The sequence below is a fragment of the Alexandromys fortis genome, unplaced genomic scaffold (genome assembly GCF_014885135.2).
Source record: "Alexandromys fortis isolate MF-2015 unplaced genomic scaffold, M_Fortis_MF-2015_v1.1 scaffold_26, whole genome shotgun sequence".
NCBI lineage: Eukaryota > Metazoa > Chordata > Mammalia > Rodentia > Cricetidae > Alexandromys > Alexandromys fortis.
Window position 1 is genome coordinate 10197983 of NW_026067894.1, and position 22075 is coordinate 10220057.

Below are 22075 nucleotides of genomic sequence, written 5' to 3' on the forward strand. Positions count from 1 at the left end.
AACAAGGTCTCCAGAATCCCTGGCTCTCTCTCTGGAATGTGCGAGAAGTGTTTGCTGCTCCAAGGCACAATACCCTCCTCTAGGCTGTTTCTCTGTCTCATTTTCTGGCTCCTTACTGAGCTCCTAATAACAACCACATTTTAGAAGTTGAGAAGAGTGTTAAGACTAGAGAACTTTTTCTTCTTTTTTTGTTTTAATGGTCCAAACATGGATTTGCACAGTAGCCTGCGAGGACCTTGTCTTAGGGGGTGAACTGGCAGTAAACATCCATTTTCCAAGGGTAGAAATAATGAGGGTTATTTTGGGATTCTGGGCTTCCTCTTCACTCATAAAGAAAATAAAGTCCATGAATGGTGGTGTGCTCTTGTAATCCCAGAGCAGGAGATGAGGAGACACCCAGAGCCCTGGGGCTCTGTGGCCAGCAACCAAGCCAGCCTTGGGAGCTCCAGCAAGAGAGAGAGCCTGCTTTAAAACAAACAAACAAAAAAGAAGGCAGGCTGTGCCACAGGAATGACACTCCAAGTTGTTCCCTGGTTCAACACACAGATACACATGCACTGCATATACGTGAACACACACACATATGCAAATCCTCTTGATAATTTTGGTATGTTTGTCATGACGCCATGAGCCTCCTTGTGTCTGATGGTGCCTGCATTGAAGCCCCCCTATCCAGCAGCAGCGTAAACACTTACTGTGTGAAACAGTATCTAAGTATCCATTTCTTTTAACCTGTTTCCTTCTTTAGATTCACAGTGGGTTTTCTGTTGGCAAAAGTCCATAGCTGGGTCTTGCTACTTGGTCTAGGGCGACAATCTCTGCCTTTTGACTGGACACTGTTGCCTCTCAGGGGCCCTTTTCTATTCCTCCCATCTATTCCTTGCTTCTCCTTTAGAATGAGTTTGGCAATTTCTATGACTGCATTTTATCCCCCCTGTAGGCTTTGCAGCTCTAACTCTTTGTTTTGTTATTTTGGTCTTTGCCTGAGGGTGTGTAGTAAACATTTTTAACTTCTCACAGCTCGCTTTCAAGTGATATTCCAACACTCCCATTTGCTATAGAACCCTGACAGCATCTACTCCCATCTTTGCTAAACTGTCCCTGCGTTTACTTCCACAAAATGAATAGCAGTCAATTATCTTTGCGAAGGGTTTAAATAATGAGACTGTCATTGATATTTACCCACACATCTCTCGCCCCCAGAGCTGAGGAGCACTAGCTGTCTATGCCCATTGTTCCTATCTGCTACTGTCCGTTTCCTTCTGCCCGCCATGATTTAAATTCTAAGTGTCTCCGCTGCTCAGGTGTCTGCACACTTGGTCCCCAGATGGTGGCGCTGTTCCGAGAGGCGGTGGCCTCTTCACGGGTTGGGGCTGGAAGGAGTCAGTCAGTGGAGAGTGGGCCTTAAGCTTTATACCCCGGCTTGCTTTCATTTCCCTCTCTACTAAGATGTGAGCAAGCAGCAACCTCCCTAGTCCCACCAACACGAAGCTGCCTGCCAGCAGGGCAAGGCCATCACACCTTTCCCAACTCAGCAGAGTGCAACCCCTCAAATCATGAGATAATACAAACTTTTCTTCCCATAAATTGCTCCTTGTGTGGGGGCCTTAGGTCACAGCAATGAAGAGTAACTGACTGATACTTCACCTTTAACACCCATGTATTTTTCCTGGCTGTTTCCCCCAGATATGTCACCCACCTAACACTGTGTGGGGTGTATCCAGCTCAAGGCTCCAGCAGCCCCCAGCAGCTCTCTCTCTATTATGTTGACCTCTCATCTCCAGTGCTCCATTCTGAGACTGCAAGCTGCCTAGGTCCCCATATTCTGACTCAGCCCCAGCTAAGGAGGACAAGCAGCTTCTACCTGGGTCATCATTCCCCCCAACCACCACCTGTAACCCTTGGACAGACTGCAAGCTGGGAGAACACACGCCTAACCCCCTACCCTTGGGAATAAACGTAAGTCATTGCTTGGTGCCTGATGATGGTCAAACCGTCACTGTATCTACTCTGTCCGGTTCCTCAGTTGTTTCAGTAAGACAGTTATTGGCGAGGTCTGTTGTCCACCTTATCTGGAAGCAGAGCCCCTGACAACACACGTAGATGGCCATTTGTCGCAGGTCCTGCCTAAGCCTTTTCTTGTATTAAGTATTTTATCCTCACAGCAGCCTAGGGTGTAGGGACAATTATTGTCTCGCAGGCAGTTTACACTTTACTGAGGGGCCTGAGGGGGACGGTTTCAGCATTTCCCCAGCAGAATGGTTGCCCAGCCAGGCTCTTCCGTCACCTGTCCTCTTCATCTTGGTCCCAGTGTCCCGAATGTTTCATGCATAGGCCCCACTTACATGAATGGTTATTCTTGTCGATAAGAAGTAAGGTCCCCAGGGGGCATGCCCAAGTATTTTCCCTCTCTGTCATGGCTAAATGGCAACCAGGAGCTGCGTCTGGAACCTGGAGGGTGCTCAGGAAACACGGGCCGCTGGTCATCTGTGTCACACTGTGCAGCTGGTGACGGACGGCATGAAGACTCGGGAGTTCTGATGTCTCTCGGCTAAGCCGGACTCCAGGAACATACGGGCACGGGTATGACCTGTAGTTCCGATCTGCTCTGCTGTCAGGCCATCCTGTGGGTCTCAGGGAATTCCTGCTCCAGTCCACTCAGGCCTCTCCACTGTGGCCTCCCCTACTGTCCAGCACCTGTAATGGTAGACTCTCCTCTGCAGCTCTAATGGTCTCTAGTAGGCAAGGTTTACTTGGTTCTAAGATGCTCATATGCCACACACAGTGCTCCAGGGACCATGATTCCGCACATGTGAGAGACAAGAACCATATTGTTAGGCTGTTTCTGTAAAGACATGGAGGCCTCAGCACTAGGGGAGACAAGAATCGTAAAACAGCCTCACTGTTTTTACCCTTTGAAAAATAAAACGAATGTTTTCTGTCCACTCACTTCCTGAAGGTGTGGTCCTCAGCTACTGTGGTCCATGTTTGGTCTCCCTGCCACCACCTACCCCGCAAAAATATAAAAAATAAAAACAAAGTTCAGGGAGGAGTTAGAAAATGTCACAGGGGAATGGCTTGGAGAAGGTGATCGTCCCTCGGAGCTGCAGTTCCTGCGCACTGCGATGGGAGAGCCTGCGGTTCCGGACCCACCCCCCAACCCTTCACTTTCACTCACTCAGGCAAGGCTCACCCATCCTCACTACATGCTATGTGCAGGGCCTGGCTCAGGCATGTCTCAGTCTCAAGGACACAGTGGATGCTAGTGTCTGAACTCAGGTCCTCATGCTTACAAGGTGGGCTCCTTAGCAACTGAGCCATCTATAGAGCTTTCAGTATGAAATGATGATCCGAGATGTCCGTGAACTGGGTAACAGGGGTCTAAAACTGATAGGACATCAAGTAGATAAATACCAATTGGGTGGAGGCAGCTGCACTGTTCTTCCGGTAGCCGAGGAAACAAGGAGAAAGTGGGCGAAGGTATAGATGGTTAGACAACACCTTCAACAAACATCCCGACTCACACTTGTTGCAATGGCAGAATCACACTCCTTCCTAGGGTACGCTGGCTATGGAGAGACAGAGAGGCAGATGACGTTGGAGGGGAGGGGATTAAAAAATAGGCCCTCAAAATTTGTTCTCCAACAAGGTATATTCTCTAAGTACAACAACTTTGAGTTAGGGATCCATAACATAAGCGTATCTAGAAAACGGAGATTTAGAGAAACCAACAAACGACTCTAAGAGCACCCGTGGTATGGAAGAAAGAGAAATGACAGAATTTCTTGAGCCAAGTAAAAACCGAAACAAAACAGGAAGAGCTGCCAGCTGTGAGTGGGAAGTCAGGAGGGGCCCCTTCCCTGGGTGCAGGGGGATCAGGCTGCCGACAGCTCACGGCTGGAGTCGGCCAGGTGTGCATGCAGACAGACTGTGGCGTATCCCTGGAGGGAGGGAGACCCATGAAGAAGAAGAAAGAACAAACCCCCGGTACTTGCCACAATTCGGAGAAATCTCAAAATAATTCTGCCGGGTGAACCAAGCCAAACAAAAAGATTACATGTGTTACAGTTCCATTTATACACAAGTCGAGAAAATACCACCCATCTGTGGCGATAAAGAGCAGATTGTGGGCTGGGAGATGGCTTGGTTGGTAAAGGGCTCGTCACATAAACACGATGACCTGAGTTCATGCCCTCACTATCCGCTTAACAGCCAGGTGTGGTGGCACGCGTGCCTATGTGATCCCAGCTCTGGGGAGGTGGAGACCGGCAGGTGCCTGGAGTGCGTTGGCTGGCCAGGTCCACTGAGAGACTTTGCTGCACCTAGGAAAGTGGAGAGCAAGAACACCCAACACTGACCCCACACGGGCACACACATGTGTATTGCAAGTGCACACACACACACACACACACACACACACACACACGAGTCTTCTGGGGATGGAGTAATGAAGCATCATCCATCGGAGGTCAGGCTCATTAAAGGGCACACGAAAAATCTGGGGTGCTGAATATTCATTTTGATTTTAGTGAGGGCTTTGAAGATGGATCCAAATGTCAATTTACCAGGCTTTACCCTTAAATACGCTTGGTTTATGGAATGACAAGTGTACCCCAGGGAGGCTGTTAAAAATGCCTTGGAAATGTTTAATATTTTTGTCTTAGGCCCAGTGCTTAGAACTGTTCTACTTTTTAATTTTTAAATAAAATATGAGGTGATTCCTTTATTACCTTCACTTCGTGAATGAGGACACCACCGCATAGTAAAGAAACCAGCATGAAGCCCCGTGGTTGACCAGTAGGCGCTATTGCTAGACTCCTATCCCAGGTCAATTCTACTCCAGATTCAGTGTTTCCAGTACCCACGAAGCATACCCTGCATCTTATCCGGGTGACCTTATATGACTCAAGTCCAGGTGACATTTGCACTGATGAGATTTCCTGGAGAAGCTGTAGGAGGTGAGAGTAGAACTTCGGGGTTCCTGGGAGCCGGGTGTCGCCTCTGAATGCGAGGAAAACAGGCAACTGCTGTCCTCACATCCCTTGTCAATCAGTCATTCTGTGGTCATCAGGAGGGAGGGGCTTGGTCGGTAGGGTCACACAGTGTCCCAGAAGCAGAACATGCGGAATTCGCTGGAGTTCATTCCCACTTCGGCAACGTCTAGGTCTGTCCCCTCCCCGTCACCCTTCTCACATCCCCCCTCCCCTCTGTCACCCCATCTGTACGCAGAGTCTTCTGTGCAATGCTGAGCTTCTCTGATTCCAGGATTACGGCATCAGGGAAGGGCCTGTGAAGGCTGACAAGAGGGTCAGGGAGACCAATGCTGGAAAAGTCAATGAAACTGAAGAGCCCTCCCTAACCTGGGGTGTGGCTCAGGGCTGGTTGAGGCTTTGACTTTTAACACATTCCCTACTGTTTCTGGGTCTCAGGTTCCTCACCTATAAGATGGGATTAATCATGCCATCCTCCGCTGGTCCTCAAGAGACTCAGAGCAAGGTGCAAGTAATACCCCAGGGATAGATCTGCTCCTCAGAGCACTTTGGGTGCTCCAAGCTTTCTTTACTTCCCATGCCTGAGGATGTTCCCCTAAGATAGACAGAAGGAAGCTTGTTTATCCAGCGGTGGTGCTGGGAGCATAGGCAGATGATTCTGAAGCAACCGCCTGGCAGCATAGGAAGATTCTAGATTCCAGATTCACACCCACAGTCAGGGTCTCCTCCCCAGAGCCCAGGTGAGGGCAGATCTGGGAGCCACCTTCCCTTGTGGGAGCCCCTTTCCTGCCCCCCTCACCTAATAATTGCTCAGGCAGAGCCTGCAGAGGCCCCGTTTGGGGGTGTCAGGAGGCCCAGAATGATAAGGAGAGGTATTCCCCCCACCCCCAAGGCGGACAGAGGCAGGTTCCCGGCTACACCCTCCTCTTGCAGTGCTGGGCTACTCAGCCAGGGATGACATTTTCAGCGCCCTGGCATCTGAGTACCTCTAGAGGAGAGACTTGGCCAGTGACATGTGGGTGGCAAGGGAGTGGACCCTTTGGATCACCTGTCCTGGTCTCACTCCCTCTTCCCAGGACCCTGGAGGCCACAGTGCAGGTAACGACATTATAGATGGAGGAGGCTGGGTGCCTGCACTATACCTGGAGAAAACCACCGTGGGGGAGGTGCCATCTTGGGCTTTTTCTGGGAGAGAAACTGAAGATTTAGGCGAAGACACTGCAGCTCAGGACCGTTTGCTACAGTGCCTCCTATCCTAATAGCTGCAGCCAAACGCCACTCCTCACCCTCCTCTCCATCTAGCGGGCATGTATCTGGCCAATGGTTTTGTGGCCACAGTCAAAGAATGGTGGGCAGGGAGGGAGAGGGAGAGAGACAGGCTGGTGCTCAGCTTACCTCTCTCTGGACATACCCTCACTGACACGCCCAGAGGTGACATTGACAAGGAAAGTGAACCATCCAAACAGGAGTGGGGAAACTGCCAGGCAGAAAGAGTAAAGGGACAATGTGGACACCGTGTGATAGTTGGAAGGGTGACACAATGTTCCAGGGGGAGACTCCACCCCAGACAGCTCTGCCCTGCCCTGGGTTTAGGGATCCGAGTATAGGGGATGGGAGAGCTACGGACGATAACCTGGACGGGGGATCCCAAGCAGCATGCCCACCGCTGTCAATCCTTCAGTGTGATCGGAGCGTTTCAAACCCACCCCCGGAACATCAGCGTCTCCCGCCCCGAGAACATCGGCGTCTCCCCAGGCCAGCACACTGACACCTGCCCCTGGCTGCTGCCACAGGCCACGTCCAGCTGGGTGTGATGCAGCACACGAGAGACGCTCTAGCCAGCCCTTAGATCCACTTCCTGTGCCTGCTGAGCTCTTCCTGATTAAGCAACATACCCCCGTCACCATGTGGCCGTCTTTAATGTTAGATCCTTTCTGATGTCCTCATTTCCACAACCTGCTAATGACCAGTTTTCTTCTGTGCCTCAGGTTTTGATCTGTGTCTCTGAGGCAGGGTCCCTGGGTCCCTGCCCACTTGTTTTCCCTCCTCCATCCATGGTCAACATGGTCAAGGCCAGAAAGGTTTCCGTGCGATTGTCTTTCCAAGGAGGGAGGTAGGGGACAGAGGCAAAGATGTTGTTTTACCTGCCTCCCAGAGCCCAGCACTCAGAGGACTGTGTGTGTGTGTGTGTGTGTGTGTGTGTATACGCACGCACGCATGTGTGTATGTGTGTATGCGCAGGTGTGTGTGCACGCGTGCGTGTGTGTGTGCATGCATGCGTGTGTGCATGCACGTGCACGTACATAATGGGGGAGAAGCCCAGAGACGAGCATTGATAATACAGCAACTGACGTCATGCTTGCTGGAGGGTCCCTCTTTGTCAAGGCACTGGTTTCTCAGAGCCCAGCAGACCTCACCTAGCTTTCTGTCTTCATTCAGGCAGGTGCCCCCTCCGATCCCTACCTTAGAGGCATCAGAAGATGCCTGCCATAGAGCGGCAGGTGAGAGAGAGGGAGTCTGGGAGGTAAAGGAATTGCTGACTTGTCAGCATCTGGAAGCCGAGCTGTGGGGTTCCACCCATGCGGGCATCCGGCTTCCCAGGCCAGCACACACTCAGAAAGCCCTTGCAGCTGAGCAGATGTACAGTTTCCCATGAGAGTGAGGCGGGCTCTTTTCAGTAACCCCGCTAAAACACTGTCAGCATGGATCTCCCCGGTTGTGGACACAGTAGGGGTCTTACTTTCTACAGCTGCTTGGTTCCCATGTAGGGGATTCACAGGCCTCAGACCCACAGCTCTTTGTTGATGAGGCACTGTATGGGTCTTGAGGGCGGCCAGCAGGGCTGATTGGCAGGTGGAAGGCCTATGAACTCATTGTAGATAATGAAATGATCGTGGATGGGGGCACAAGGGATGGCCATCTGGCCAGTGTGTCCCCACTCCCCTTCCAGGAGACATACACTCGGTGTTCTCTGCAGGGTGCCTGGAAGTCTAGGCATCCCAGGGCCTGCCAGAGTGACACGGTCAGGCACCCATCTCCTGACCGAATGTGGAGTGCATGGAGACTCCTGCTATCTGAACACTGAACAGAGAGCCTGGCACGCAGTAAATGGCCTGGCAGTACAGTGCACAGCAGCGTGGTTGATGGCTTTGCGGACCATTGAGTGCACATTCGCTCTCTGCCGAGCTGAATGTCTTCCTCCTCCTGGGCCAACTGTGGAGCTGGCCCGGACCCTGGCTGGGAAGTGGCGGAGCCTGGACTTTAGTCCTGTCTCTTTCCTCGGGCTCCATCCACTCTGTGGACATGTTCTAGCGCTTGCATTCAGAGCCACGTGTGGACTGAGCCCCAATCAAGCCCCACCCCCCCTGCCGGCTATGGAGTGGGGAAGGTGGAGGCAGAAAGAGAATATGGCACATCTCTACCTCTGCCCTGGTACCCGGGCTGTCAGTGTACACCTCTCAACTGGGCTAATACGGGGGCCTAAACCAGAAGACAGCACTCTTGCAGCATGGGGTCTCTTCGGGCTCTGGCCACCTGGATCAGGGAACCATGCCTGTTTTCTGTCCACCCTGAAGGTCTGACCTAGCTGAAAGTGGGGCAGTCAGAGCTATCCTTGAGGTAGTGTGGGGTGTCCACGGGGGCTTGGCAGCCTTCCCCATCCGTGTGACACTGAGCAAGTTCAGTTTCTCCAGGCCTTGTGTCGTCAGGGTTGAACTGGGAATGATGGGTACCCCCCCCTTGCTGAAGAGAGGGCTGTCATGAGAGCTAGTGAGAACACCTGGGTGCTTCCTGGTTAGACCCAGCACACCGTAGCCACTGTGGAAGCAGAGGTGTATACAGTAGGTGCTCATAGATGACCCCTGGCAGTTGTTGAGTGAGCGGATGATGTACGCTGCCCATGGGTCTGCCTCCCTGACCTGACTCGGATTGCAAGTACAGCCACACAGCCAGTCTTTATGCCCAGGACTATACATAGTTGGCGTATACATATATATATACACATAATATATACATAGTATATACACACTATACTCTGTGACGACACTTGTCAAGTCACCAGAGACCAACACGCCAGGGAGCAAGGCAGGGTGTGGGTGGGTATGGTCAGTGTCCAGCAGCCACCTGGCTTTGGGCCTCTCTGGAGCACAGTGTCTGCTTACACTGCACCTGCCTCAGCAGGACAGCAAGTTTCTTGGCAGCAGAGGGAGTTATTTAAAGTCCCCCATTAAAACAGCTGGATCTTGATGGCTATAGAGCAGCTGCCACAGTTGGGACCCGACAGAAGCCGGAGAAGGAGAGAGAGAGTCGTGTGGAGGATCTATTCCAGGCTTTGCGGGAAAACCTGGCCACAATCTAGATGTGACTATCCCATGGTGACACAAAGGGGCAGCCTTACGCTCGTGGCGGGCACCTGTCAACACTGAGTTGACCTGAGGTCATAGGAATTCTTGCCTCTTTCTCCACCGACCTCATTTTTAAGTATTTGCCAACAAGTGGGCTGCAAGTGGTCATTCTGAGGGGAGGTATCTCCAGTGGCACCAAACAGGCCTCAGGGGTGGCCTTGGGACTCATGAGTACAGCCAACATAGACACCTGCTGTATACCGGGCTTGAGTTCAGGTATCACGAAATATTTTTTTTTTTTCGAGACAGGGTTTCTCTGTGGTTTTGGAGCCTGTCCTGGAACTAGCTCTTGTAGACCAGGCTGGTCTCGAACTCACGGAGATCCGCCTGCCTCTGCCTCCCGAGTGCTGGGATTAAAGGCATGCGCCACCACCGCCCGGTGGTATCACGAAATATTGAGAAGGCAAGGCACATAGTAGGACCACATGAACGTTCCATCCATCCTCTCTCCCTCCCTCCATCCATCTATCCATCTTATCCTTGTTCCATAATCAGACAGGCATGGCCTTCATTCCTTCTCACTGGCTCAGGGAGTCCCAGACACCACTGTCTGGAGAAGGGTTGCCTTTGTCGTGTGTGGCCTGCCTCTTGCTGTTGTCACTCTGTGAATCAATGCCCGCCCCTGGGTCAGGGGTGGCTGGTATCAGGTGTGTCTCTTTGCATTTCTGATTCTGTTCACAGTTGGTTGATGGGCTTTAACCAGGGTTGCCTTCCAAAGACAGATTGTCACCAGTGGGCCTTGCGTCGTGTGTTTCCAACTGTCCTGGCTGGGCTTTCCTATACAGGTGCATCAGAATGGGGGTGGGATTAAGTAGAATACTTGATTAGCTGAGGGAGAATACTTGGAACACTGAGGTTTGGGAGCACGTTCCAAGACACTATGGGTTGCTGACATACGGAGGATCCCTCAGCTCTTTTGGGATGCCTATGTGTGTGTGTGCATGTTCGTGTAGGTGCACATGTACTTTGCATGCATGTGGAGGCCAGAGATAACTATGGTGTCCTTCAGGTACTGTGGGTCTTGTTTGAGACAGGGGCTCTTACTAATCTGATGCTCATACACCCAGGTAGCCTGGCTGGTCAGTGACTTGCCAGGATCTATGCCCACCTCTGCAGGACTGGAATCCCGGGAGTGTGCCACCATGCTTAGGTCTGTCTATCATCTATCTATCCATCCAACTATCTACCATCTATCTACCTATGTGATAACTTTGAAATCCTTGGTTAATGGGGATCCGCTGCCACTGATGTAATAAAGCCAACCAAGCCAAATTAATAAACCCAGGTTTAATCTGAGCAAAGCATTCCTGGGTGGCCCCAGGGGATGATGAGAGAATCACAAGGGGAACCCACAAGGTAGGGGCTTTTAATGCCCTCTGGGGGTGGAGTCGGATGGCTGCCTTTTTCCAGAGGCAGAGTCTGGACGGAGGTAACTCCAGGGGAAGTACTGCTGCTTGGCACTCTAAGAGTGGGGTTTGGAACAGGTCTGAGCTGCATTCCGAACATCCCAACCCTTTTGGATAGATAGAGACGCCGGTAGGGCTTCCTTCTAAACATTATGTCTACTGTGATGATAGACACACATGTGCTCACGTGTGTGTCTATGTGAGTGAATATGTGAGTGTGTAGGTATCAGAGGAATTCAGAAGAGGGTGTTGGATCCCCTGGAACCAGAGTTATAGGTCTTGTATTCTTACAATCTTGTAAACTTCCAGACGCAGGTGTGCTGGGAATCAAACTCAGGTCCTCTGAAAGAGCAGAATGTGCTCTTAACTGCTGAGTCATCTCTCCAGGCCCCACATCTAACCTTTTTCATGTCAGTTCTGGGAACTGAACTCAGGTCCCCTGCTTGCCAGGTAAGCGCTTTACTGACTCAGCTGTCTCCCCGTCTCACCCTTAGTTTTTGTCTTGAGACAGCGTCTCACTACATAGCTCTGGCCAGCCTAAAATTCTATGTGGACCAGATTGAACTCACCTGCCTCTGTCTCCTGAGCGCTGGGATTAAAGATGCATGCCACCACACCTGGTTCTCTCCCTTAGTTCTTAATCCTTTGTGGATCTCAGGCCTGGGACAACTGGGCTGTAACTCACAGCTGGACAGACAAGGGCAGGGTAGGAAGAAGCCATGGGCTTGGGCTGAATCAATCCCGTGGTAAGCAAGGTTCCTGTTGGGATGGGAGGGGCCAGTGAATGAGGATTCGCAGGTCATGCCAGCCAGCAGGGAAATTGTCTTGACTCTTTGGTGAAATAAAGAAAATCAGGCCCATGTTGTCCATGGGTGTGAGTTTGCCAGATGCTAACACCTTCATGTTTGCTCTTTCCCATTCTACTTTGGAATGTGTATCTAAGCCCTGGCACAATGTAACAGTGAACTCTCAACAGCCCTGGCATCAGCACAGGCTGTTAGGAGCACTTGAGCTGTGTCAGTTCCCTTCCTTGGCCATCTGGGGCCACACACCTTCCTACAGACAGAGGCACAGTGATGTCAGATCACCCCCTCTTAATGTAGGTGTGAAACAGAACTCCCCAGGGACACACCAGTACCCACAGGGACCCCACTTACTCCAAGTCCTAGGTCCCTCAATTGCCTAGTCAACCCATACCGCTATCTCACTACTAACATTGTAGGTCCAGGTATAGGTTCCAGTGATCTGAAGAATCGGAGCCATGAACCCTAAGGGTACGACCACAGTCCTGTTTAGGTGTAATGCTCCTTGATGGAACCGAGGTTTAAACAACTGTACAAAATGGGACAGAGGGATGGGGAAGCCTGTCCCACTGGTTTCTGGGCATAATCAGGGATGGAGAAAGGAGATGTTTGGGAGTAGCAGAAAGATACCTCTTCCTTCTTTGTCAGTGGAAAGGACAACCACTTCCCTGCCTGCACATCTGGGCAGGGGCTCGGCTGCAGGTCTCACCTCTCAGTCAGTGCCTATGGACATGAATGCATCCTGATGTGGGATTCCTTTCTGTATGCTATGAATGTGTTTTACTACCATTGATTATTAAAGAAACTGTTTTGGCCAATGGCTTAGTAGAGTAAAGTCATGTGGGAAATCTGAAAGAAATATAGAGAGAAAGTAGGTGGAGTCAAAGAAATGCCATGTAGCTGCTGAAGGAGACAGATGCTGGACCCTTACCAGTAAGCCACAGCCTTGTGCCGATATACAGATTATGTAAAAGTTAGTTAATAAGAAGCCTGAGCTAATAGGCCAAGCAGTGATGTAATTAATATAGCTTATGTGTGATTATTTGGTTCTGGGCAGCTGGGAAACGAATGAGCAGTCTCTGTTTACATGCATCCTTCTCAACCAAGTGCTTGTCTGGGCACTTCACTCCCATGGTCTCCAACCTCAGATACGGAGGGGTGTAATGCTCACTGCTCAGACAGGGAGGTGTGGAAGGTGGAGGCCTGGCCAATGGGTATACCCAGTCCCGGGTACTCTCCTCAGCTGCCTACTTTCCTCCTCTTTTTTTGGATTTGTCTTTCTCCTTTAGGGACAGTTGACACTTTTGTTTCCTGTGTCCTGATTTTTCCCTCAACTTCAAGAACAATCAGGATGCTCCAAATATGAGACCCACATGAGCAGGTATAGCTGCTCATGGAGGGGTGCATGGATCCAGGGAACTAGCCCCCCATATTTCAGGCCCGAGATTGCTGGGACTCCTGGGTGGCTGTGAGGAGTCCCTGTGTCTTCTGGCACTAGGTTCTACATCCTTCTGAAGGAGGGAGGGCCAGGATCCTCCACTTGCATGCAGGGCATTGTGCCTTTCTTGACAGTTTAAAGGCTAATAAGCTCCCAAGAAATGGATGTGTTAATCTTATTTTTCAGGCCCAAACACCTCTGTGGGAAGCTGGGGCTCTCTGTTTGCCAAGCGGATGGACCACTTAATTGCTGTCTCAGAGGTTCCATTTTCCTCTAGACATACAGGCTGGGGCGGCTCTGACTTTGGAGCTGTAAGATGCTCACTGGATGAGGAAGGTAGCTAACAGAGGAGGAGAGCTCTCAGCCCCACAGAACAGAGAGGAGAGGCAGAAGAAGGAGGAAGGAGTGGTTCTGATTATCCCACACTAGGCTTTCCTGCCCCTCACTCTCATGGTTCTGCTCCCTGCTCAGCCCACGCGGGTTAAGCACTTTGGATGTCTCAGGTCTGATTCAGAGTGTAAAATCCAGACAGAGATCTCTGCCCTCTTGGTGGGCAGCTGGCGGAGTGTGTTAGAACGTGCGTTGCATCAAAGTATGCCTTGCTGATATCCGTAACCAAGCTGAAGATACTTAAGATTCCAGCAGCTCGGGGACAGACTTCTGCAACAAAAGACAGATTAACAAGAGGAAAACAAGCACGTTTGCCAACACGCGAGGCAGGCATCACACGAAAGCCTGGGCGAAGAGCGACTCAAAGCGAGGGCTTCGGCTACAGCGTCTGTCTTTCCTATTACGGGTGATCAGTTTCAGAGAAGGGATACAGGGCAGGATGAAACACGGCAGGCGTGGGCCACGCACAGAAGGAAGAGGATAAGAAACGGGCTGTCGAGGTGAAGCCCTACTGGAGGCCCCTGAGCCATCATCCAGCTGACGGGATGTAAAGGGGCCAGGAGAGAGGATCTTTTGTCTTTGTGGCCTCTGACCTGATTCTAGACATGGCAGCTGTCTGGACCAGGCGCAAATCCAACTGGTTGGCGGGGATCATTGGCCTGAGTGTACCTGGATTAGAACTCTGAGGTTCATTGACCTTAAGTCCCTATGAGTCCTTCCAGGGCCCCAGACACTCTGGGGGAATAATGGGGAGGATAAAGGTCCAGCTGGTTTCCCGTCAGGCACCTGGAGCTCTTTAGTGTCCAGGAACACAGGCTTGCTTTCATCTCCACGTGAAGTCAATGCTGGCTCCTCTGCCTGATTCTAAGTCGGGAGACCACATAGGACCACACAATACAGGAGGCTCCTGGGCTGGCCAGGGAACGCCACCTTGATGCTGGCAAGCAAGATTGGGGGCTGAAGCTGCTGGGGAATAGGAACCTCATCGGAGAGTCTCTGTGTTATAGGGGAAGGGGGTACTTCCTTTCTAATATCTTCAACATTCTAATCTTGTCTCAGTGGAGTCTCAGTTCATGGCCTAGGCCAAAGCCTCCCATCACCGTGTGATTACTTCCAGATTTCATGAGTCTTTAGGGGTTGCCTCTCTTCACATGGAATTACATGGAATTAGCACCGGAGCCTGTGAAGTAAGGAGGCGGAGGGAAAAGATAAGGTGGGTAGGTGAGGGTCTACACAACATCTTAGGGACCTCCCTTAACTCCCTAAGGTGATCTTGGAGGTCTGGTGGTTCAATTCACAGGCTGCTTTTTCTAGAGTGCCTGGAGTATAAGAAGAGAGGAAACCTGAGTTAGTTTTTTAAAAATGGGGCCTCTAGTCCCAGTGCTATGGGGCTGGCCTTTCCTTCTGGCTGCAGGAAGGAGCCACTCTTGGGAATGCTGATGGCAGGAAGGCAGCAATGTCCAGAGAGAATCAGATCCTGAAGAGCTGCAGCAGAGATGGGTGGGCAGAACATGAAGCCTGCTGGGAACTGAAGGTAAGAGTTCCCTGGTTGGACAAAGCAAGGGGGGGCAGGTGGAGGGGTGGGGGGCGTGACTAAGGCAGAAAGCACAGTATGAGACATAGACCACATTTTACTGTTGCCTGGCCCTCTCTAGAGCATCAGGGACAAGGGAGAACTAGAAAGGACCAGTGCTGAAAGAGCTGGTGCCTGGAGGGGCACCCCTGGAGGAAGGTTACTAGAGGTTTAAATGTCATGTTGAAGTTCATAGCTTTGGGGAACAACTTTCTGATTGCAAGTCCTGTCTCCACGTTCCTCCCCCCCCCCCCACACCTCTAGTGAGGATGCAGGACAAGTTCCTTAATCTCTCTGGGCCTCGGTTTCCTCATCTGTGAAATGAGCCCATGGAATTACCCCCACCACATTGGGTGGGCGAAGAGTGAGGATTGAATCTGAGCTACACGCTTCTTGCAGAGCACAGCACCTAGCCGGTGTCAGGAAAACCTTTGCTGGATTGGGTTCTTATGGTGTGTGTGTGTGTGTGTGTGTGTGTGTGTGTGAGAGAGAGAGAGAGAGAGAGAGAGAGAGAGAGAGAGAGAGAGAGAGAGAGAGAGAGAGAGAGAGAGAGAGAGACTTGAACTTGTCCTCTCACCTCAGAGGCACCTGGAGGGTGAAGCGGGCAGGATCGAGATCTCATTAAAGAAGCAGAGGCTGCCCGAGGTGAAGTGGCTTCTTCAGGCTTGTATAGCTCAGCTGGTGAGGAGAGAACAAACCTGCCCGTGTCCATGTCACTGTATGCCTCTGGAGGCCAGGATGGCACGTGAGCCCAGTGGGACTGCTCCAGACCTCCTGCCCCTCTAGGAGGCTCCTGTAGTTTGGTCTAAGCGAACTGGAAAGAGGGTCACATGGGACCCCAGATGCTGGGGGATAGCCGGCTGGCTTCCCAGAAGCTGACAGGTGTTTCTTCCCTGCCTTCTCCTCAGGTTAGCACCTGGACAGCCCTACTCACTCTCTGTGGGAAGTTCCTGGATGGAACAGAGAGGCCCAGGGCCCAACCTCCCCTCCTGACAATGTAAGCACGGCATTTCCATTGCAATCCCTGCCTGGATGAACCTCTGGCCAGAGGGTTTAACTCGTGTACACAGGCAGAGCTCCTGGGCTTGTCCCTAATATTTATACTGGTGACTGTAACATGCAGATAAGGTGAGTGCCTGGCGCCAACACGCAGAATAAATTTACATTCTGGAAGCCACAAAGAGCTGAGTATACACAGCATTACGGGCCTGGCTGGGGGCCTAGGAAGGGGAGAGCCAGCTTCTACCTCAGCAGGTTCCGGCTGAGCTTCTCAAAGCTGAGGCGAGCCTTGCACTTAGAGCACAGCGGCAGACAGTCAGCCTCTGGGCCTGGGGTCTGCAGGCAGAGCCGAAAGCTTGGCTTTTGTGCTGGGGAACATCCACCACCGTCTCTCTCAGACACCCAGCTGCTGGGCCAGCCCCACCCACACTGTTCCACTGAGGACATTTGAGGATTCTGAGTTCTCCCCTGTGTCCCTTCCTGCTCCTCAGCCAGATCGGAGCTCCTTCAACGGCAAGCCCTGAAGCCACAAGAGCAGAGACAGTCTCCTTTTGCGTGCCGAGGAGTCTCAGCACAGGGATGATGTATGTATAGTCTATGCATAGCCTCTGTGCTCCCTGCTGTAGCTGGTCTGCCCTGTGAGGCTGCTTGGGAGGGGAGGCGGCTAACAGGAACCTGGGTAACCTTGCATGGTGGAAGGGGTGCAGACTTAGGGAGCGTTAGCCCCCTCCCCAGTCAGCATACATTTTCATCTGTGGAGAAGCCTTGGGGTGGAGGTGCCTTCTGGAAAGATGAGGACCAAGGCCTGTGTCAGAGCCTTGGTAATTCCAGTCCCTAGCAGAGAAACCTTGGAAAAAATTCCTGACCGTCTCTGTGCTCAGCTTGCTCGGCTGTGACATGGGGATGGTGAAGAATGCCTATCTCATACTAAGGTCACTAAGCACCTGGCACACAATAGGCGTTCAGTAAGGGCTCCAACCAACCTTTGGATACCACATAGTCAAGCTCACTATAGAGCATGCGCAGAGCAAGAGGCACTAAACAACGAGGCCGATGCAGCCACTGGTGACCGAGTGCCGGAAGATGGAGGGGATGGCTGTGGGCCTCCACAGCTGGGGCTGCTCCATCCCGCTGCCAGCCACAGAGGCCACCGCGCAGCCAGTGTGAGGACACCGATCTTCCAGAAGGCCAGCTGGCACGCTGACCATATTGGTCGTCTTCCATGTAGAAGGCCCGGCGGCTGTTTACCCAGGAATAGATGTGTGTTCCTGGTAGGCGGTTGTCTTTCCCGCCAGCGGGGCCCCAGGCTGCTCCACTATTCGGGGCTTTAGGAGCCGCTGCTCTGCTGGCACTGGGCTGTTGCTCCCAGCCCTGGGCGCACCAGGCCAGGGACTGAGTTATGGTGCCGTTCCGTGCGCAGGTGCAGCAGCAGGCTGGGCAGTGAAGAGAGAGAGACACTTGCATTGTGTTTGCACCTCCTAGAAACTGCTAGTCTTAGAGAGGGGTGCGCGGTTCTTCTGAGAGCCCAGCTCGAGAGCCATATTGGAGCAAGAGTTCTGAGGATGGTCCTCCAACCTACAAGACGCACTCCACAGACAGAATGCTGGCACTTCAGCAGGGGAACCGTCCTCAACGGGAATGCAGGGATTGCTTCTCGGTTGATAAAAGTGCTTGTTGCACAAGCAGGAGGCCTTGAGTTCCATCCACTGAGCCTACGTTTGAAAACAAAACTGAGCAAAACAAACAAACCAAAAGCAGATATGGTGGCCTGCACTTGCAACCCCAGGGCTGGTGAGGTGGAAGCATCCAGACCCACACAGCTGACAACCAGTCTAGTACTTGGGCAGCTTGCACATCAAAGGGCAGGTCCTCCTCGGGAGGACACCCTCTGGGGAACAGGAACTGGGTCATATCTTCAAGCCTCCAGATGGGTAGTCAGGGATGTGCAGTCAGAGGATGGGGAGAGCTTGACTCTCAGGGAAGTAGTAGGCCTGCCTCTGCGTGAGGACTCCACTTCCCTCCACCTTCTGGGAGGCAGTATGGCCTCTGGAATGCTTCAGCAGAGACCCCCATCTCTCTGGAGAGTTCCATTAGCAGAAAGGGAACCGAGGAGCCTGGGTGGACTGAGACAGACTTAGGGGCCCAGTTCCCCCTTGGCTTGACCCTTGACCCCTACAGCTGCGGAGTGCTGTGAGCAGAAGATGCCCTCTGTGAGCATCTTGGTTCATTCAGCTTCACTACAGGGAGCAGCTCAGTCCAGTTCTGCCTGTCCTGCCCCCCTGCAGAACTGCCAGGGCATTTTCTGTGTTCTTCTTTGTCCCCCCACCCCCGCTTGCTGATCTCTAATTCTCGTTTTCCTTCAAACGCATCTCTGCGCCTGCCTCTCCATAGTCTATTTAGTGACACGGCAGAAGTATAACTTTGTGGCAGTTAAAGTGGAGTGGGGACCCAGCATCCATTACTTAACTAGCTGGGTGATTTTGGATGCTAAACAACTTACTTCTCTCTGCCTCAGCTTCCCCCTCTACCACACAGACAGAGAATGAAGTCCCTGGGCTTGCAGTCTGCAGAGTGTGAATCGGAAAATACTTGATGAAGGAAACCACACAAACATTAACTGAAATTCTGTCTGCTCAGGCCTGTGCCTGAGGTGCAGCCTTAGAACTACAGGGAGGGGCAGGCTAGATCTGAGACCTGCAGGAAAAGAGGCCCCGGGATGAGGTGGAGGCTGCTGTCAGGATGTCCCAGTACGAAGGGCTGTGTGGAAGCTGGGTGGATGGCAGGCACAGCGGGCTGAGCAAGACTTGGGTGTGTGGTGGAATGTTCCCAAGTTCTGTTCCCGCCTCCTCCTTCCAGGAAGCCTCCTCCCCTGCACAGCTGCTGTGCCACATTTCCATTTCAGAGCATCCAGATCTATCCAAACAAGAAGTGGCTGCAATCTGAGATGTCTACACATTCTGGGAGTTGGGGGGGGGACTTGTGGGTACACCCCCGCCTATGCCAAAACCTTGGGCTGGGGAGGGAGAGGATGTCCTGGCTGTGGGGGTCAGGCAGTGGTACAGGAAACGCACGGATTCAAAAGAAGGTACTAAATACACAGAAGGCAGCATTTCTGGTCCCAGCCGCCCATTCTGGGAGTCCTCGGAGGTCCCAGACGCCCCTGCCCTGAGGCTGGCGCTTAACTGACAATGATAGATGTGCAGGTGGTTGTAGTGAGCTCTCAGGGCCAGGAGACAGCAACCGGACCAGCCACCTCCGTGCAGCTGGGCATGGGCTTGTAAGGAAGGGCAGTGATTAGCACTAGCACTGTAGGTGTGTTACATCATGGGGGTCAGATGCAGCCCAATAGAAAGGAAGGGCCTGGACAAGCTTGGGGCTATGTGGGTGGAGCCCTAGGCTTCAGGCCACCAGGACAGTCAGGAGAGCCTCAACAGACTCACACACACACACACACACACACACACACACACACACACACACACCGAGCTGGTGAATTCCCTAGGGGTTTGGGGCAGTGGGATGGCTCAAGACCATGTCTGCACCCTCCTCCATGGTTCATGGTAGAGGAGGGAGTCTTGGGGACCCGGGTTCAAATCTCAGCACACGCTCTCAGCATTGTGGCACTAGATATACCATTTAAACGCCCTCTTTGCTGGCACATACATCTGTTCGGGGTTTAAATGAGCCTGTGTACAGGCTCTTTCTGTGATTGTTTCAGAAGTGTTAGTACCCACCCTCTAGGGGGCACTTCTGTGGGTCCTCCAGAGGATTTGAGCCACTGAGGCCTTACTTTGGACTCTACTTCTTGGCACTTCCTCAGAAGCCAGATGTTAAGAGCTCTGTAACAGCCCAGGGCTGTGGGACCGACGGGCCTTACAGATTTTCTTCCTCATCATCAATTCATAGTGAACATCTTTGGGCACAGACTTCTCTCAAGTTCCTGAGTGCGCCAAGTGTTGCCTTCTTGTGTGTGTGTGAGAGAGAGAGAGACAGAGAGACAGAAAGAGAGATGATGACGACGACGATGATGATGGGGGGGCTGTCTGTAAATATATTCGTATCAGTGTGTACACACTTGTGGGTATGCATGTGCACACAGGTGGGCACGCATGTAGAAGCCAGAAACAGGAGTTGGTGAGGTCTATCACTCTCCACCCTGTTTTGGAGACAGGGTTTCTCCTCAAACCTGAGGCGTGTCACCACATCTGGCTGGAATTACAGAGGTATATCACCACATCTGGCTGCGATTACAGAAGCAGGTCACCACAGCCAGCTGAGATTATGGAGGCAGGTCACCACATCTGGCTGTGATTACAGAGGTATATCACCACATCTGGCTGGAATTACTTACAGAGGCAGGTCACCACATCTGGCTGGGATTGCAGAGGCGTGTCATCACATCTGGTTGGGATTATATAGGCAGGCCACCACAGCTGGCTGATGTAGAGATGTGTTACCACAGCTGGACGGTACTACAGAAGCGTGTCACAGGAGCCGGCTTCTAGCACAAACTCTAGGGATTGAACCCGGCTCCTTTCCTAACCGGGTCCTCTCCTGAGTTCCCTGGAGCACTGGCCTTTCTACAGATGAGGGTCCTACCGCTTCCCCAGAGCTATACATGAGAATGGCCGATTCACTGCACTGACCAGCACCAATTATTCTCTTTCTGTTTAGTCTCTCTGCTAACTACACATCATCACTGGAGGTGCAGACAACCCTGGCCTGGAGCGCTGGGTGATAATGAGATTACAGTCAGCAGCTTCTAGCAGTGATCTGAGGGCAGCTGGTGGCAGAGGAGGCTAAGCAAGCCACACAGGACCCGAGTTCCCAACTGGGCTCACGGGCTGTGTGATCTGGGCATACGTTGTTTCCCTCTCTGAGGCTTTGTGTATCCTCTGTCTCCAGCATCTCTGGGCAGGCTTCCCTGCCTCCACCCAGTCTCCAGCCTTGAACACACTCGCAGCACTGGTATTTGCTACAGATTGAGCTGACAAAGTGACCTTTCGAAAGGGAGGATTCCACCACCTCATTATGCGGCCTCCGACCTTTGCTCGGGCTCCAGGCATCCTGTTTATTTTCCTGTCTTCTCATGAATTTATGCTTCTAGTTAAAATAAGAAAAACACCCAAGATGGAAAATGACAAAAATGAAAAAAGGTCCAACAACTTATGAAACCCAAACTTTCCCTGAGCCCGGCAGAGAGCTGCTTGATGAGGTAGTCAGGGAAACAGGAGGAAGGACTGGGGCTTCAGGTGAGATCTTTTAAAATGTTTTGATTACGTTTTATTTATTTATTGTGTATGGGGGGTATAAATACATCCTGGTGTGCACTGGAAGGCAGAGGACAATTTGGAGAGCCCCTTCTTTCTTTCCACCTTGCATGTTCACCATCTGGTTGATGAACTCTGAAAGGTTCAGGGTTAATGAACGCTTATTGGCTCAAGGTGCACCGGAAGAACACTCAGCACTCAGTGCCCCTGGTGCCAGACACAAGCAGGGGCTCACATCTCCTCTTAGGGAATACAGGAGAAAAGCAGGACATGGCCACCAGTCTGGACATGAGGCCTGAAGGGCATCTACCTAGAGACAAAGCCTGTATACCATTAGCTTCATGGGTGGTTTGCTGGCTAGTTTTACGTCAACTTGACACACAAACCAGAGTCATTTGAAGGGAGAGAACCTCAATGGAGAAATATCTCCGTAAGATCTGACTGTTGGGCATTTTCTTAATAGTGATTGATGAGAAAGGGCCAAGTCCATTGTGGGTGATGCCATTCCTGGGACTGGTGATCCTGGGTTCTATACAAAAGCAGGCTGAGCAAGCCATGGGGAACAAGCCAGTGAGTAGCACTCTCTATGGTCTTTGCATCAGCTCCTGTCTCCAGGTTCCTGCCTTGCTTGAGTTCCTGTCCTGTCTTAGTCAAGGTTCTAGTGCTATGAGGAGAAACCATGACCACAACAACTCTTATAAAAGAAAACAATACCATCAGAGGTAGGGAAGACCACGATGCCAATGTGTCCAGGGACAACACAGTCCTGCCTGCTCACAGACTCCAGTTAGCTGAGGCCTGA